This window comes from Corvus moneduloides, chromosome 1 (assembly GCF_009650955.1).
Source record: "Corvus moneduloides isolate bCorMon1 chromosome 1, bCorMon1.pri, whole genome shotgun sequence".
Taxonomy (NCBI): Eukaryota; Metazoa; Chordata; class Aves; order Passeriformes; family Corvidae; genus Corvus; species Corvus moneduloides.
Window position 1 is genome coordinate 158,038,855 of NC_045476.1, and position 16,915 is coordinate 158,055,769.

The 16,915-nt window shown below is 42.1% G+C and overlaps 1 protein-coding gene across 3 annotated transcripts in view; it reads right to left on the reverse strand.

Moving 5' to 3' along the window:
* Nucleotides 1–16,915, reverse strand: part of KCNQ3 (potassium voltage-gated channel subfamily Q member 3) — a 203,728-nt gene that overhangs the window by 149,440 nt on the left and 37,373 nt on the right. The window lies entirely within an intron of this gene.

Sequence of the window (16,915 nt, forward strand, 5' to 3'; positions counted from 1 at the left end):
ATTAAGCAAAGCAAAGGAATACTTTGGAACAAATGTCTCTTGATGTTTAGACATGTCCTGCAACAAAGGAAAACAAAGCATCCAGCAATATAATATAAAGACTCTTAAAATTACCTCAATGGAACTGCCTACCTACATAATCTAGGACAGCTGTCAGGGAAAGGTTCTGCTTAACTTAAATTCTCATTTTCTCTTCACCTCCCTGCTTTGACTTGGTCATCTTTGGCTTGTGAGATTCCTTGGGACAGAGGCTGTGTTATGTATTTTACACTGTTCTCACACTGACCAGTGGATAAGGCCTTTATCCTTGAGAAAGGTCACTGGGCACTACTGCAATGAATCCAAGCAGCACTCCCAAGCATCCTAATGTCATTTTCCTCTCGGCCATAGGCTGCTCATCCTGTCCGTAATTTGAAAATAGGAACAGAGGGTAATGTAACTAAACTGCCTGTATGAAACATCTAACGTGCCTTACAAGGACTGAAGTAAGTGGATTCCATATTTCATTATTTTTTCATGTTGGCCTTGTTCCCATATTGGAGATGGAAAACTATCTTTGTGGTACACCAGAGTTTGCCCACATGACTGCCTTTTCCCAGAAGGATTTTCTGAGGTTTCTCTCTCAACTGATTTGGAAAAGAACTCTACAGGCGGATGCCAGAGATTGAAAGCATTGTGGAAAGTTACCCACGATAGATTTCATAGAATCACAGAATGGTTTGTGTTGGAAAGGACTTTTAAGACCATCTAGTTCCAAGTCCCTGCCTTCCACTAAACCATGTTGCTCAAATGCCCATCCAGCCTGGCCTTAACACTTCCAGGGATGGGGCACTTGGGTTGCTGCAGCAGCAAATAAACGTTTTTGTGTTGTTACAGAATTTGCACCCAATTCACCTGCACTAAAATGGAGATTTCAGCACAGTGATTTCCTCTTAGAGTTCAAGAAAGGTCACTGCAGGTAAACAAAGCTCTTTTATGCTGCCACAACCTTACCTGGGGCTCTTAAATGGTCCAGAAAACAAGTAGTGTTCCATACTCTTACTGGAAGCAGAGTCTGACTTCTCCAATGTCCACTCCAAGTCCAGGAATGTAGTAACTGATTTTATGGTGTGCTCTGTATAGATGGGGATTATAAAGAGTTAGAGGGAGTCAAGTGGCCAGCTCCCTCCACTGTGAATGCACTTTCTTAGTTTATCCTTTCAGGCATATCTCAGCCTTGTAGAGGTTTCTGTGCATGAAAAATAGGAGGCAGGTACTGCTTCTGCATAAGAGCATCAACTTCAGAAGCCATAGATAAAAATGTGCAGATGAGACTAAGAAATATCTCTATGAACCTTCTCAAGAGAATGAAATGCAGCAAATGAAGGCCTAATGTTTACAGCTAAATGCTCTTTCCTACACATAAGGCAGAATTCCAGCGTCATAGAAAGCTGTGGAGAAATTAATTTTATGTGTAGTCAAGATTTCAACCCTATTTCTTTGCTCCAATGACTTCACACAAAAATAGAAATCAAATCCAAATACTCCTTATTTGAGGTAAAGGCATCTCAGCTTTTGAGATTCTGGAATGGCCTCACTATCAAATTTTATACACATATCCTGAGAAAAAGTTTGTTAGAAAATTCCATAGAAAAAAATTAGAATTCTCTATTAATGTGGCCCTTAAATGAAAACATAACAATGCTCTTTAAAGCACATGATTTTATATATATGCATAAACATAAAATCCCACTGCAATCTGGAGCTCAAAACATTATTCCTTATGTTTCATAGGGTAGGACCAAACAGACGCCAAGAATGGTGGCCCAGGTGCCATGTAATGTACAATTGCAAAGCAGCAGGTGGTCTCTGCCCTGCAAAAACCCCTAAGAATTATTTTCCCCCTTCCCTTTCCTGAACCCAGAAAATAAAAATTGAAGTAAATACACCAAGTCTTGGTAAAGAAAATAAAATCTTGTTACAGGGGGTAACTTCTGCACAGAAGAGTATTACAGCTCTCTTCCATGACTCCCTAAATTAGCCTGAACCTCTGCTGCTTTAGCAAGATGCTGTAATTTAGAAAGTTATTCAATAACTGCACATGCACAAACCTTCATTTGCCTCCCCTGTGCTCATGCATTATGATGAAGTCTTTAATTATAGGTGAACATATATTATTATTTTTACAGGTTTCACAACTCAATGCACAGAGAGAATGAGGCACACTGGGCAAACCTCTGAATATATTTCCTCCTAGCTGCACCCTGTATCTGCACTGTGTATAACCTTGCTGCACACTTCAAAACCCTGCTGGGAAAATAAGGCCATTGGTTTCCTCACTCCCAACATGACAAACCCCTGCACACTTCACAGACACACACAAATTCCTTTTCATAAATCTGCTGTGACATCAGAGCGGTCCTGGATTTATTTTATTGAGGGAGGAGGCCGGGAGGACTGGATCAAAAGAACAATTTAATTTTTGACATCTCAGAATAAGGACACCATATTCCATTTTTCTATTCTCGAGGTTTTTTTCAGTCCACAGCACAGCTCTCACCGGCTTTGTCTACAGCTAGACGTGATGAGCACATCTGACTTGCAGAAGTGCTGTCCTATTTCCTCCCACATACACACCCACTCCTCCTCCTCCTCCTTGGGGCATCAAGGAGGAAAGTAAGGCAACTCTCCTCTTCCAGCCTCCTGACATTCCTTGGGAAGAAATTTTCTCTATGGAAGTCCAGCTAAGACCCTTCACCTCAAGCAGAATCAGAGCTGGGAGAATCTGGGAAGAAGTCAGCTGCCAAATTTCAATGAGTTTCTTGTAAGAGACCAGAATTTACCAAAGTTCACAGTTTCTTCACATATGGAAACTTCTAGAGGAACATCAAATAAAATATCCCAAACATAAAGGCAATACTTCTTACCAGTGCTAAACCCACAGTCATAAAGATGTGATAAGTTTCACTGTAGCATCCCTTTTTAGCACACACAAAAAATATTTCCTGATTTCATTTTCTGAAACAGCTTGGTTTTTTTGTTGAAAATTTAAAAGTTCTAGTATCAGATTTTCAGATGGGGACAATGGTCAAAATTTTGCCAGTACTGCCTAATTATTGTTAATGACAGACATCGGTACCAGCGCTGCCTATATCTGATGCAGAAGGACCTGCCTACTTACTGTCATTATGGAATACAGGAGTGCAGCAATTTCTTCTTTTCTTTTCAAAAAAACAAGTTTCTGGTGCCTTGAAACTTCAGATCTCAGCTGTTTTCCTGCATCTTGGCAGGTAGTAGGAGAAACAAGAGACTCAATGAATAGAAAATCTAAGGAGGATTTTGCGCCAGGACTGAGAGGGCTGTGTGAGCTCTGTGTTCCCACTGCCGGCTCCTGCCTCACAGCATCCTGGCTCCTGTGCACAGACACTGCTGGCTGATGCTGCTCCTGATGATGCAATCACCCTAAAACACAGCTTGTGACTTCCTCTTCAGGCAGTCAGGACTCAGTAATTAACAGCAGTAGCATCCCTTCCAGCTGCCACTTCAGTCAAAGGCGAGTCTCTCCTAAGTCTAGTAGGGAAAGGGAAGAGGGATGAGGAAGGACAAATTCTCAACCACCTTAAAACCACCAGAAAAGGGAACTGAAAAAGACTTAGCAGTAACATACATGAAAAAAATGTTATCTGTTTGTGGGTTTAGAAGTGTCGGGTAACCCAGGGAAGTTACCTGTTCTGAGAATCATAGAATCATTAGCATTGAAAAAGACATGTAAGATCAAGTCCAACCATTAACCCAGCACTGCCAAATCCACAATCAAACCAAGTTCCTAGAGTGCCACCTCTACATGTCTTTGGAACCCTTCCAGGCATGGTGATTCCACTCTTTTCCTGGGCATCCTCTTCCCATGCTTGACCACCTTTTCAGTGAAAACTTTAGATAAACGTGTGTGGTTGTTTGCAGGTTGCTGTACATTCATAACACACTAGGCAAAGCCAACATGCAGAGGACTATGGCCCAAAGCAGTGTGGGTTTGTCAGTACTTTCCCAGCTAAGTATGACATTGTTCTGCCCATCCTGAGCCAAACAGGAGCTGAGTAACAGCAGCACTGCACCAAACGTGAGCTGAGCAGCTGCTGAGATAGGAGCATGAGCAAGGGCTGCTGCACAGCCAACTAAGGCTGAGCAAACAACTTCCACCTTCCTGCAGCAGGCCAAGGCTTCCTCTGTGGGCTCTCACAGAGCTCTTTCCATCAGCACATCTGAAGCATTCATGAAACAAAAGCTCAGTCTCCCACCAACACTGGGGGAACCAAGACACACTCTGGGCAAGCTGGCAGGGAACTGGCAGAGCTGAACACTGGAAGCTGCTCTTCCAGGCTGCAGTCAAGAGCACTGTGATGTAAAGCTGCAGCGCTTGGCTGGCAATATTTTTTACTATGTTTTTTTCATTAATGAGCCTGAGGACCTCTGGGTTTGCATTAAGGGCTACTCTATATGAGTGCTTAAACATCAACATTCAATTGCACAGATTATCTCAGTAAGAATGAACCTGTGTCAAATTTGCGCAGTGCCTACTCTTCAAAGAACATCCTTCTCGCCTTTCATGAATTAAAAGTCATTCTCATGTGCATTCCTTTGCACTATAACTTTCTGAATGTTACTGTTTCAATGCTTCTCCACTTGTGCATCCATTTTTCACATGGGGAGGCAGATGGCATGCTCTAGCAAAGGATGGGAGAATATTCAGGGAAACAACATTCCCTAGATATTAAGGGAGAAATAATACAGTGGAAAGAGACTCCTTTAAAATAGTGTGTTGAGGTTTATTTGATATCAATGTGCCTCCACTGTATTCTAGTTGATATCAGCAAGAACCTTCTGTTTACTCTTATCATCCCTATTTGTACTTAGATTTGGACGATTTCACAGGCAGTAAAGAGGGTAGGGTACCCAAACAGAAACACATCCCAGACTTAGTCCTGCATTTTTTAAAGTGAGGTTTTTATCTCCACCATCTCAGAGCTAATAGTTACATCTCAGAGTCAGTTATTGGGAAGAGGAGGGAAGAAAATCTAATCTGCTGATTTATTAAAATATGTTAATGCTTTACAGTGTAAATCTTGAACAGGATGTGTATGTAGGTAGTTGTTTGCATCTGCTCAATGCTTTATTTGTGACTGAATGGAGCAGGAAGGTAGGCACTGGAAGGGGAGGGTGGGTATTACTTTCACCCAACTGACATACAAAAAGCTTATACTGCCAAAAAATTCAATGTTCTTGTTCAGCTGACCACTTTCAGTACATTTATATTGTCAGACAGCTTAGTATCACACTTTGTGACCTGGTGACCACTACCTGGAACTCCAGTGTAGATGTAGCCCTTAAGTTTGGCTCAAATTTGATTTCTGAGGAGCTGTTAGGAATTTGCCTCTCCAGGGCAGATCTTCCACATCCTGTCTGTGGGCTCCTTCTTCTCACAAAAAACAGTATTTAATACAGTTGTCTCAGCTGCAGTAAGTTGGGGATGCCAAAATAAAATATTAGATGCTGTATTTTATAGATTGACATAGGTAATCAATATGACAGTGTATATGAGCAAAAACTCAGACATAAAAGCAATCATTCTACCCTACACATCTCTGCCAGGTTCTCTCAAGCCACATGGACTTAATAAAGCATCAGAAGTGGCTCACACTGGGAAAGTTTCCCTCCTACCAGCAAAAAAAAGTAGAGTCAAGGTGTGTCATAGGTTAGCAAGCATAGTCCCGGAAGGGATGTCCTTGCTGAGGGGTGCTTACAGTTTCCTCTGGGAACTGATAGAACCTATCAGCTGGCCAGTTTGAATATGGACAATTCTTTAAGCCACTTAAAGTTGTGACCGCCTCTGTGATCCACACTTAAGAATAGGCAAACTCCCCCTCCAAGCTCTCTCTCGTTTCCGGCGCTGGCACAGGTGGCTGCGGGCCCCGAGTGGGGGCCAGCGGGCCCGGCCAGGCCCTGCTTGGGCCAGGCCGGGCCGGGCCACGGCCATCCTGAAGCCATGGACCTGTTCCAGCCGTGGAACCCCCCCCACTGCCTTGCCGTGGGCAGCCGGAGCGGCTCGGCTCTCCCCCCTCTCCACTGCGATAAGAAAAATTCAACATTCCAGCTGCAAAGCTGCAAGGCCGAGGTGAGATTAACCCTTTTTATTGCTATGAAGAGCTGAAAACCTGAGAGAAGAGAGAGAGGAGATGCTTAAAGCTGAAATTCTGTTGTGAAGCTATGATATATCAGAGTATCCCGTTGTAATTCCATGAAGATATGGGAGGTGGAGCGTTCTCGTAAGCAAAAGCACCGGCGCTGAGATAGGCAGATGCTGACGCAGCTGTAATTTCATGAGAAGTTTGGACAGGGAGAGATGGACCAGATGAGGACTTTTGCTCCAAATGGGAAAGGAGAAAACCTCAGTCCCTAGAGATGCTCCCAGAGACAGTCCTAATGATGAAGATGATGAAGACCCTTTGCTCCCAGGGAGGGAGAAGGGCCTCTGTTTTTGTTTCTGAACGGCTCAACCTTAAAATTGTACCCCAAAAAACTTCAAGAGTGGACCCTCGAACGCGGGAAAACCAATTGCTATCTGTGTGTGACCTTGAACAAACTGCAAGTCGGGGGAAGGGACTCACATGCGAGCAGAGAGACCTCTTCCTAAATGGACTGAACAATATTTGGAAGTGGGTGGCTGTCTCGTTGTGATAATGTTTTCACAGCATGAGCAAGAAGAGACTTCTCTTTCTAAACGGACTGAACAAGGTTATTATGGAAGTGGTAAACAGACTGAACATCTTAAGGGTTGTCTTTTTACATTGTCAGTGGGAGAAGGGAGGAAGGTGGGGGGGAGGAGGAGAGTTCTGAAGGTGGTATAATTTTTTTTTCCCTTCTTTTAGGTCTGTTAATAAACTTCTTTATATTCTTTCAAGTTTGGTGCCTGCTTTGCATTTCTCCTAATTCTTATCTCACAGAAGATAAACAGTAATGAGTATTTTAGACCAAACCACTACACTAAATTGGTGTTTCTGCCCGCTTACAAACCCAACTCGCGACAAGGTGTTTCAGTTATTTTCTGTGAATTGCTTTTTCAGCCAAAGATCAGATTTTAGAGTTTTTGACCACAGCTTGAAACCCAATAACAATGGTGATGTATCAGCTGGCAACTTTACCTTCAGCTGTGGTCTGGCTATCTTTGGGACACCTCAGCTCGGGACTGGTGGGATTCTGCATGATTTGCTTTTAAGGTCTTAAGAGGAAATTTAAGACACAACCCTTTGCTTTGGGAACATTGACACAAGCAAAATAAAAGTGATATGGTAGCATTTTATGTTTCCCTCAAATGTGCTTTCCTCAAGTTATCCAAAGAAATTTAAATTCAAAAACATCAGTTTCAACTAAAAGTCATTAGCAAATCAGTATCTGAAATGCTCGGTGAAGAATCAATAATATTTTTTTGTTTGGTCCAAGAACTTGAAAATTCTTGTTTTGATGATTCCCATTCAAAATATTCCTGAGCAGTTTCAATAATTAAAATAAAACCAAAAAAAACCAAACAAAAAAAAACCCCCAAAACCACAACCAAAAAACCCCCGAGAACATAATTTTAACTCTGAGTTTCAGTTATAGATCAATACACTGAAACTTGTCATAGTCAACAAGTTTTGGGTTGTTTTTTGTCTCAGCTCAGCTACTGATAACCGTTGGTATAAAACCAACGAGCATAATACAGGTTCTTTTGTGTCAGGTAAATTAACTACATTAATTGACCAAGGAATAGTTAACGAGCCCAGAAAAAGAATTAGCAATTGGCAGACAAGTAGGTGATAGAGAATTTAACAATCTCAGAACATACAATTTGTTATTTTTGAATTCTTTTATTTTTCTCATAACACTACTGTTGACACTCAGTTGTGTTTAAGAATGCATCCATCTATCTCCTCTCCCAGCAAATGTCACCTAGAAAAGACTCAGCTTTCAGTCTCTGATTAGAAGCTTTCAAGCAGTGAGTGGGAAGTGGGGCAGATGTTGCAGTAACTCTATTACATTCCTGCACAAACCACCTCTCTGCAACCAACTTTCAGCAAGCTGCTGTTTTCACCCACAGCTGAGAAAGGTTCAAACAAGATTTTATTCCTAGAATGATCTTCAATTTTAAATACTCCATAAAACATTCCTTCTGCTGCATGAAAGTTGCTCATTTCAGAAATATCGCACTAGGTCTATCAGTGTCACAAAATTTAAGAGTATCCAGGGTCATGCTGCAAGTGTCCAAATATATGTCCAAAATGGAAAAATGTCTCTGTGACTTGAAAATGCAATTAAAGAGTCAGATCCTGAAGCACAGGCAGTTTCTTACCCATGCCAAAGAGGTGACTTCAGCACCTTCCATTACGCTTTAAAATTTCTGATGGCAATGCAAACATATGGGCATGAACCTTGTTCTGAGATTAAACTGCACTGTGCTGCTTTTGTCACAGCTTCTTGAAAAGCCCAAGCAGCCTGATGGCTCAAACACTGGTGAGGAACAGCCACACATTTTGTTATCTCCTGACTTTTGGAAATCTTGCGATGCTTTTGCACTTGGAACCTGACTCCTCAAAGCCTGAGAGGTTCCTTCTGAGCCCTTATGATGGTCTTGACACAATTTACTGGGATTCCATTTCAAGTGGCAGAAATTTTCTTGGAGCTCTTTGGATTCAGATCCTGAAAAGCATCCTCAGAAGAGTCAGTGGGCCTATAGAAATAACAATCTTGTTTATAATAATTGAACCTATTGGAATTTTTGCATAATATTTGAGAAAGGCTGAAAAGTAGATAACCTGTGTTCTCCTGCCATGGATCCTGAAAAATTTTGGGGCTGAAGAAGAAAAGTCAGAGTACTGAAACGCCTTTTCCAACGCCAGGCTTTTTGATGATGACCCACAGCTTTAAGTGTTGAAGTGGACACACTATAGTCCAAAACTCATTTGATTCATTCAGGAAAACATACAAAGAAGGAAAAGGGAAGTTTCTCTTTCCACAGACGTTCTTTTCAGAGCATCACAACCAAAATTTTGTATTGGTCTGCTAAAACAGATTCTGGGAGAAACAATATTTTAGACACATGGAGTTTTTAAGCCTTGAGGGAACCTCAAGGTTGTGCAGGCTCCTCCCCACAGAGCTTGCTTAAAACATCAACTTCTATCTGACATTGTGCATGCTGTTGTGGAAGAAACAAACTTTCAAACCGACTTTAAAACTAGTGGACAAGCCACCAGTATCACATCCACTAAGTTTTTTCAGTACAAGATATCTTCTCTGTGTCTTTTTTTTTGTAGCAGTTCCCTCAGTTTCTAACCACTGTCTCATTTTTGCTTTTTCTGCCACAGCAACCAACTCTCAGCAATGTCTTTCCCATGTAGCTTTCCACAAAGTACTCTTAATAAAGTTAGGAGCCTAACAAAAATCTTTGCCCGGATAAATTAAATATTTCCATTTTCTGAGGTGTGTTTCTCAAAAAGACATTCTGAAAACCTCAGATATGTCTTGCAATACTTTACCAAAACCTTTCTAATTTTTTCAAAAACCTCTTTTAAATTTAGATACAGTACAATGTCTACCAAATTAAGCTACCTCCTGAATATTCTCCTACTCCTACAGTCAGGATCCTATTCTCCTTGTTATCTGTTGATTGACTAAGAATTCCGACCAAATGACTCTGAAAGCAATTCACTGGAGGAAGTATTTCACTGCATTCTGCACATGTAATTACCACCATCATATGACTGGGAGGGAAAGAGTTGTTTAATGCATTCAACAGTATTTATCATATTGTATTCACCACATTAATATTAAATAAGACAATACTGCATCTAGAATTTATTTTTCTCTTTTTGCTCAAAGCTTTAAGCCTTCTAACACAAAATAAATATGGGTCCAAAAAAGTAAACTAACAGATATTCAAGGCTGTGTTAATTGGGCTCCCTGTCTCCCTGTCACAGCCAGACAAAATGCTATTTACAGCCAGATGCTAAAAATTAATTGCATCTGTGGCTGAATGGAAACCAGGAAGGAGCTTCAAATGCCAGCAGGAGAACTGAGATGCAGAGGTTATCCCGTTCATACGTCATATGGCAACAGCCTGGGAAATCTTGTGCATTTCCCACAAATAATCTAATTAAAATGAGAAGAGGGAAAGACATTTGTCAAAATATGTGCTGGAATTATGCAAATAGATGAGAGAAAATAAACCTCTGTGTTTGCACCCAGGGAAAAAACAAAAAGCTACCTATTTACAGCCAGCTCCCCTAGCCTCAGATGCTCTGTGCAAGGGCTGCTGCTGGCACAGCTCTCTTCACACTTTACACCCAGTTTACCCAAGCTTTATCCCTAACTGCAACGATGTCCCTCCAGCTGGAGAGGCAAATCCCATCCCTGGAAGCGTTCAAGGCCAGGATGGACAGGGTTTTGAGCAACCTGATCTGAATTTGGGCTGGCCATTGTTGAAACACGGCCAGGGAAGGAAGTGGCCGATCAGGTAAAGGCACCTCAAATAGCAAAGTAGTGAAATCTTGATGTAGGACAAGGAATAGGACAAATTTAGATAGAAAGTCTTGTCCTTCTTTGCAAAGCAACTGTAAGATGTTGAAATACAATTTAATTGTATTAATTGTGGACGACATCAGCAACTGTACTTACCTAAACTGGGATACCTTAACAAACCAAAGGTCTTTATTTCTGGAAGAAACATCCTACTACCAAAAAGTTTCACTATGAAAAAGCAGACAGCATCTAGCAATCTTAGTTAGTTCTTGGATGGCATTTAAAGATCACATGAAGAACAAAGCAGCCCTGCTTGTGTGTTTCTCTGTGTGTTTTCTCCCAACCCAGACCTACGAAATCTTTCAACCACTGTGGCTAGCAATCTACAACTCAAAACAACATCTGCTTAGATTCTCATACAGTTCTTCTGAAGCATGAGCTGGACTGAGAAGATAGTCAAACACTGAACAAGCTCCCTTTGAAGGTGGTCATGACCCCAAGCCTGTCAGTGTTCAAAAAGTGTTTGGAAAACACTCTTAGATATTTGGTTTAACTTTTATGTTCACCTGTGTGGAGTTAGGAGTTGGTTTTGATGACCTTTCTGAGTCTCTTCCCACCCACAGTTTCCACAGTGGAAGGTGTCCCTGTCTGTGGCAAAGGGGTTGGAACCAGTTGATCTTTAAGGCCACTTCCAACCCAAACTATTCTGTGATTCTATTAAACCCTTCAAAGTTGTTAAATATTTGCTCAGGTGTCTGATCTGCAGGTAGGAAATGCTCATTATCAAGCAAAGATCATTCACTGGAGCTCTAAAGGATGGAGAAGTTTTAACCACCCCCTTCACCATCCTGCCCTTCAAACAGCAAGACAAATTAGCTGTGATTCAGCAATAAGTTAACCCCCCTCCCCACCTTTCCCCTCCTCATCCTGCCCTAGACTGCAGCCTGCCATAAAACAACCCTTTGCTCAGCTGAGCAGTCCTGTAATAAAATTGTTGACCAGGAAAACAGAATAAAGTCAGCTGGCTAAGTGATTGCATAAAAGAATGATTAATGGCAATATTTGAGCTATTTTCTTGCAAATGAGGTTATTGGGAAGGACACACTGAAATTAACTCTCTTCACTTACTTACTCCATCTTCAGGAATTGATTATAGTTCTGGAAAGGAGATAAAAGCTGTGAAAACTTATAAATGATCTTAAAAGAGTTGCCACAAGCCCAAGCCACATATTATGACGGGAGCTCTCAAGTCACATGATAGGGTAAAAAAACAAGATGATGGGTAGATATTCAAAAGGCAAAGCTAAGAAGATTGCTGGACTGTGTCTCCTGAGGCAATATTGTAGGGGATATGCCCAGGACCATATTTCTCTGTGATAACAGGACAATTTGGGAAGTGTCACTGGCAGCAGGAGCTTAACCAAGAGTAGCAGAGGTAGCAACAGCAAGGCGTGCAACAGTGTGGAACTCAAGCAGGAGCTGCATCACTCAACCTGAGCCCAGAAGGGCCTGTGAGGGGTATGTGCACCAGCAGGGCATTGCCATGCTGAGACAGGTCTCATTTGGCCTCAGGTCTGAGGGGTCGAGCAGAAAATGAAACACTTCCATCGCACAGCCCTCTTAGACCTTTACAGGTCAAACACAGAGCACAGGGCTCACACAACTGCTTCCTCCTCTCCAAAGGATGCCTGCGCCTCACACCCTTGCAGTGCCTGGGTATGACCTCTCCTGTGTCCCCAGGTACCACAGAATAAGCAGAAGTGCTTTGCCAATCTGCCAGCTGTCCCCAGTACCCAAGGGAAAGGGCCCCACAAGAAGCAGTACTGGAGGCAGGAAAGAAGCATGGCACATGACAAGACGTCCAGGAGATGCCTCCTAGGTGCACCATTTCCCCCATTCAGCATCACCACCTCATGACATCTGAGTGCTGTTGACACCTGCCCCCATCATCTGTCTAGACACAGGTGTCACCCAGGGACCACAGCAGTACCATCCCCTGAAGAAGAAAATCGATCAGAGGTCAGACCCCCAAAGTGCACAGGGAGAGGCAAATTCCAACATATTGTGCAGGGCCTGAAAGGGAAGTGGGAGAACACCAGTAGGAGATAGATCCAGGGGCCCCAGCAGCGGTCATCAATGAGCACTGACCGATATTATCAATGCACAGCAGGACTGAGACTATTTGTGAATGCAGGAATGACTCAGCCAGTGCCACAACAGAGACTGTGCAGCTGATATATCTTTTGCACAGAAGATAAAAGCTTAGAAAATAAGTCAACAGACCTAATGACAAAGGCAAAATTCAATGCAGACTCTGACTGCAAGAGCAGATAGCATCCAGAGGAAATTTTGTCATTTGATGGATGCAAAAGAATAACAATGCACCCTTTTTTAAACCATGTTCAGAGAGATTTAAAGGCTTTGGAAGAGGAGAGTAGATAGAACTCATATCTAGGATTGACAAACTAAAAAGATCTGTAAGCCTGACCTACACTTTTGGCTGCTTGGACAAGATTATTTTATTCTGAAAAAGGGAACTATCTGTATCAATAGTGATTTTAAAGTCACATTGAATCAAATCTCAAAAGTATGAAACTACATCCTTCCATCTACAACAGAGAACAGGAAGTGTTAGATCAGGATAAAAACATTACTGAGATGGACAATTGTCAGCTTTATTGGCAGATGAGCCAGGAAAATAAGAGGTCCTAGAAGAAGTACTCACACTGTCATTTTCTAAAACAGCATCAGAACTTAAAATCTTCCATCAGCTTTCATCTAATCCCTGGCCAAATGTCTTCAACCCAATCCAGTCCCATCTGAAGTATGTTTTTAATCCCAGGCTGCACATTGAAGTTCAAATGTCCAAAAGCATATCTTTATCTAACAAATTCATGCCTGACTGTTTGTGTTATTTGGATTCCATGGCTCTTTTAAAGACATCCTCATTTCCTTCACGGGGTTTATCTAGGCATGTTTTATGCATTTAAGAGTTTTGCTAACCTAAAGCTTTAATCTCCTTGTAATTTTCTACCCACCTCAGGACTGGAGACAATAATGTTTTCCTTCCACCATTTGTCTGTGTTGTTAGTTGTAGTTTCTTTGGCTGTAAAGCCTTTAGTCGCGAGGACAGAAAATACCCTAGAGCAAGAATTCTATCTCCTTATCTGTTTTAATAATGCATAACAAAAGATTGGTAATAACCTAATATAAAAAGCAAGATCAAACAAACAAAAATATTCTCTAACAAAATTAAACTGTTCTCAAATGTACACTTCTTGTTCCTCAAAATATCAAAACCAAATGGTTTTGAAAATAACATATTCAATCTTCCCAGCAACTATTTAATCTTTTTTTTCTTAAGAGCAAGAGTTGGCTTATGTGTTTTGCTATTGAATAGGAAAGCAGCTCTAAGATACTAGCCACAAACTGTTTATCTTCCCAAGAAATTAGAATCCTCAAATCTACTCCTCTTTTCCTCTGTGAACATCCAGGAAATGTATCTAGCCAGAATGTGCTACTCATGCAAGGAGCAACAGCTCTTGAAAAAAACCATGAGAACTCCACATGAATTCTGCAACATACCTGTTGGTAATGCTGACTCATGATGCATTTCCCAGCCTGTACATAGCACTTAATATGCAACATTCAAAGTACCAAAGTGAGCACTGAATAAAAGTGAAAAATGCAAAATCTGGCTGAAAGTTGAATTCAGACATTCTTCTCAAATTGTACCCAGAATAATATCCCCCAGAAGAATTTCTCTGTCTTAGTCCCAGCTCAGGGAATTCAGTCTTCTTTCTTTCCATAATTACATTTCTCCAGGAGATTAACGTCTGAATTAACTTTGATTCATGTCCAGAAGGTCCTGATTCTCCTTCAGGGAGCCATCAGCTCAGGCAACCCTCCTTTGGGCCAGACACTGAGCCATTGCAACAGTCCCAGTGAGGTGTGGGCCACTAGTCTGGGTCCAAGCACTCGTCTTGTGGTTGTCCACAACTCGTCTTGTGCTTGTCCCCTTTTCCCTTGCCTGATGCTCATCTTCCCACCTACAAGGAACCCTCTTTTCCTGTAACCCACACCAGTAATATATCTCTGTTGGGCCATGATGAATGAAGAACTATCATGTCCCCAAGTAAGTCAGATGATTTCTCTTTTAAAAGTAAAATAAAATGGGCTGGTTTTTGGAAGGTCACAGTTGAGCATTTCTAGACATGATATAGAGAATTTTTCCACCTCACTCAAAATTGTAGTTTCAAGGCTCCCAACGGCTTTGGGGAAAGCCCCTTTTTCAGCCCCGAGCTATTTTCTGCTTTGAAGGTACTTGTCTCTGGGATAAAGCTTTTATCCCTGGAATGAGGATTAGGCCTTATTCTTCCTCTGATGTTTTGCTAGTCTGGAAATATTCCTGAAATCTACTGCCTTTTTCAGTCCAGGAGCACTGGCAGAGCTAAACCCTGAGTCCTTGCACTGGTGGAGACGTGCTCCTAATTTTCCTACCTAAGACTAATTTTGACTTAGATTTCATTGTTTCCCAATGAAAATACACCATTTCCTGACACTCAATGTCAAACTGAGTCAGGCATCAGAGTCATCATTGCTCTACTTAATGCCTCCCACCCAGGATGTTAATTACTCAAGCTATGGAAGAACCCATGCAAAAGAGAAGAAAACTGGGGCAGAGAGACTGAGGTGTGCAAATGAGGCTGTTACTCTTTTCCCAAAACCTTCAGGTGAGGCATCTATAATCCTTTTCCTCAGTTTCCAACTGCAGCCTGCACAAACAGCCCAAACCCACTGTACCGGCAATTCAGACTCCTCATTTCAGTTTCTAGGAGTAACCTACAACAGCTGGTGTCCTCAGAGGTGGTGCCTGCCAGGATACAAAGCCTAACAAATCCACCTCCACTCCTACCTGCATCACGTGAGTTTCAAAGGACCCAAGTAAAATAATTTTCTCTTTCTGTTAACACATTATTCTCCTTGGAAAAGCACTTCCAGAAACCTTGCAAAGGGGGGGTTACACAAGAGCTAGAAATTATTATCATCATTATTATTACTAGTACTACTACAATTCCTCCAGACAAGCTTCATAGCAGTGCACAATACAGCACTGAGCAGTCAAAAAGAGATTTTGCACCAATAAATACCTTTAAAACAAGCTTAGTGATGGATCACTTAACCGTCACATTTTGCTTTACCATTGCATGATTGCACGTAGCATAAAAATATTAATTAATTCCCACACCAGCAGGAGGGGAGGAACTGCCAGTTCAGCTCAGCCTTAGGTCTCCGCAGTTACAGCATCTCATCTCCCACAGGAGAGTTCAGAGGAAGGTATCAGAAATCTCACAGCTACCCAGAACAGGAATCCAACCTAAAGGAAATTCTTGTTCTAACCTCATGTTATTTGGAAGCTAAAACTAGAATGATAAGGCAACATTCATCACCCAAGGCAGACAGGCAGCACCTTGTCATTCTGGCAGCCAAAGGAGAATGGGATGCTAAATTATTTGCCTAAGGCATTAGGGCCATGTTTGCATTGAGGAAACTCCCTACAATGTGACCACATCAGTGAAAAATCCATAATGCAGTCATCTGCATTGGCTCGAGGCAGGGCTTAAACTGCTGCAAACCCCTCTAGAGTCTATTTTCAGATTAAAAGACATCATCTGTATATGCAAACTGCCTCAGGGATGGCACAAGTGACAGCTCCCAGTACCAACCGCACCAGACCAGTCCTGCACTTGGATCAGCCAGAAGCTCAGCAAAACCCAGGTGTGAGTGTGCAACATTTTGATTCAGCTGAAGCTCGTGTTGTGATACAGCCTGTGATAAAAGCAAACCCTCCTATGGGGAGAGAATTCCCTTTCCTACTGTTGCTGCCCTCTCTGCTGCGCAGCATTGCAGCAGTGAGCAACAGGCTGGGCTGTGTCACGGGGAAACCCCTCTGCTCTCCTCACAGGTTCATGGCTGCCCATGACAAGCAGATGTATCTTTAGCTTTGGCTCAAAGATGTTTGTGAAGCTGTCTAAATAATTCATCTTTAAGAGCTCATGCCAACCTTTCCAAGGGCATGCTCCACTGAGAGCTGACAGCCAGAAGTCCCCACAGTGCATCAAGCTCGTATGGAAAACGTGCATGGAAACTAAGGCAGCTCGTCATGCTACACCACAAACACCAGGCAGAATGAATAAATTCAAATGCCTGACACAGACCATTGTCTCATTTTGCTCCTGCTGCCTGCAGTGCTGCTGCTGGGTTGTTATTTGCACAACAAACCCAGCCCTGATCTGCTCAATGCGCAGGAATCGATACTGCTCTTTGGCAGGCTCTGCAGTTATGCACAGTAATGAAAACTAAAAGGGGCTTCCCTGGAAGATGGAAA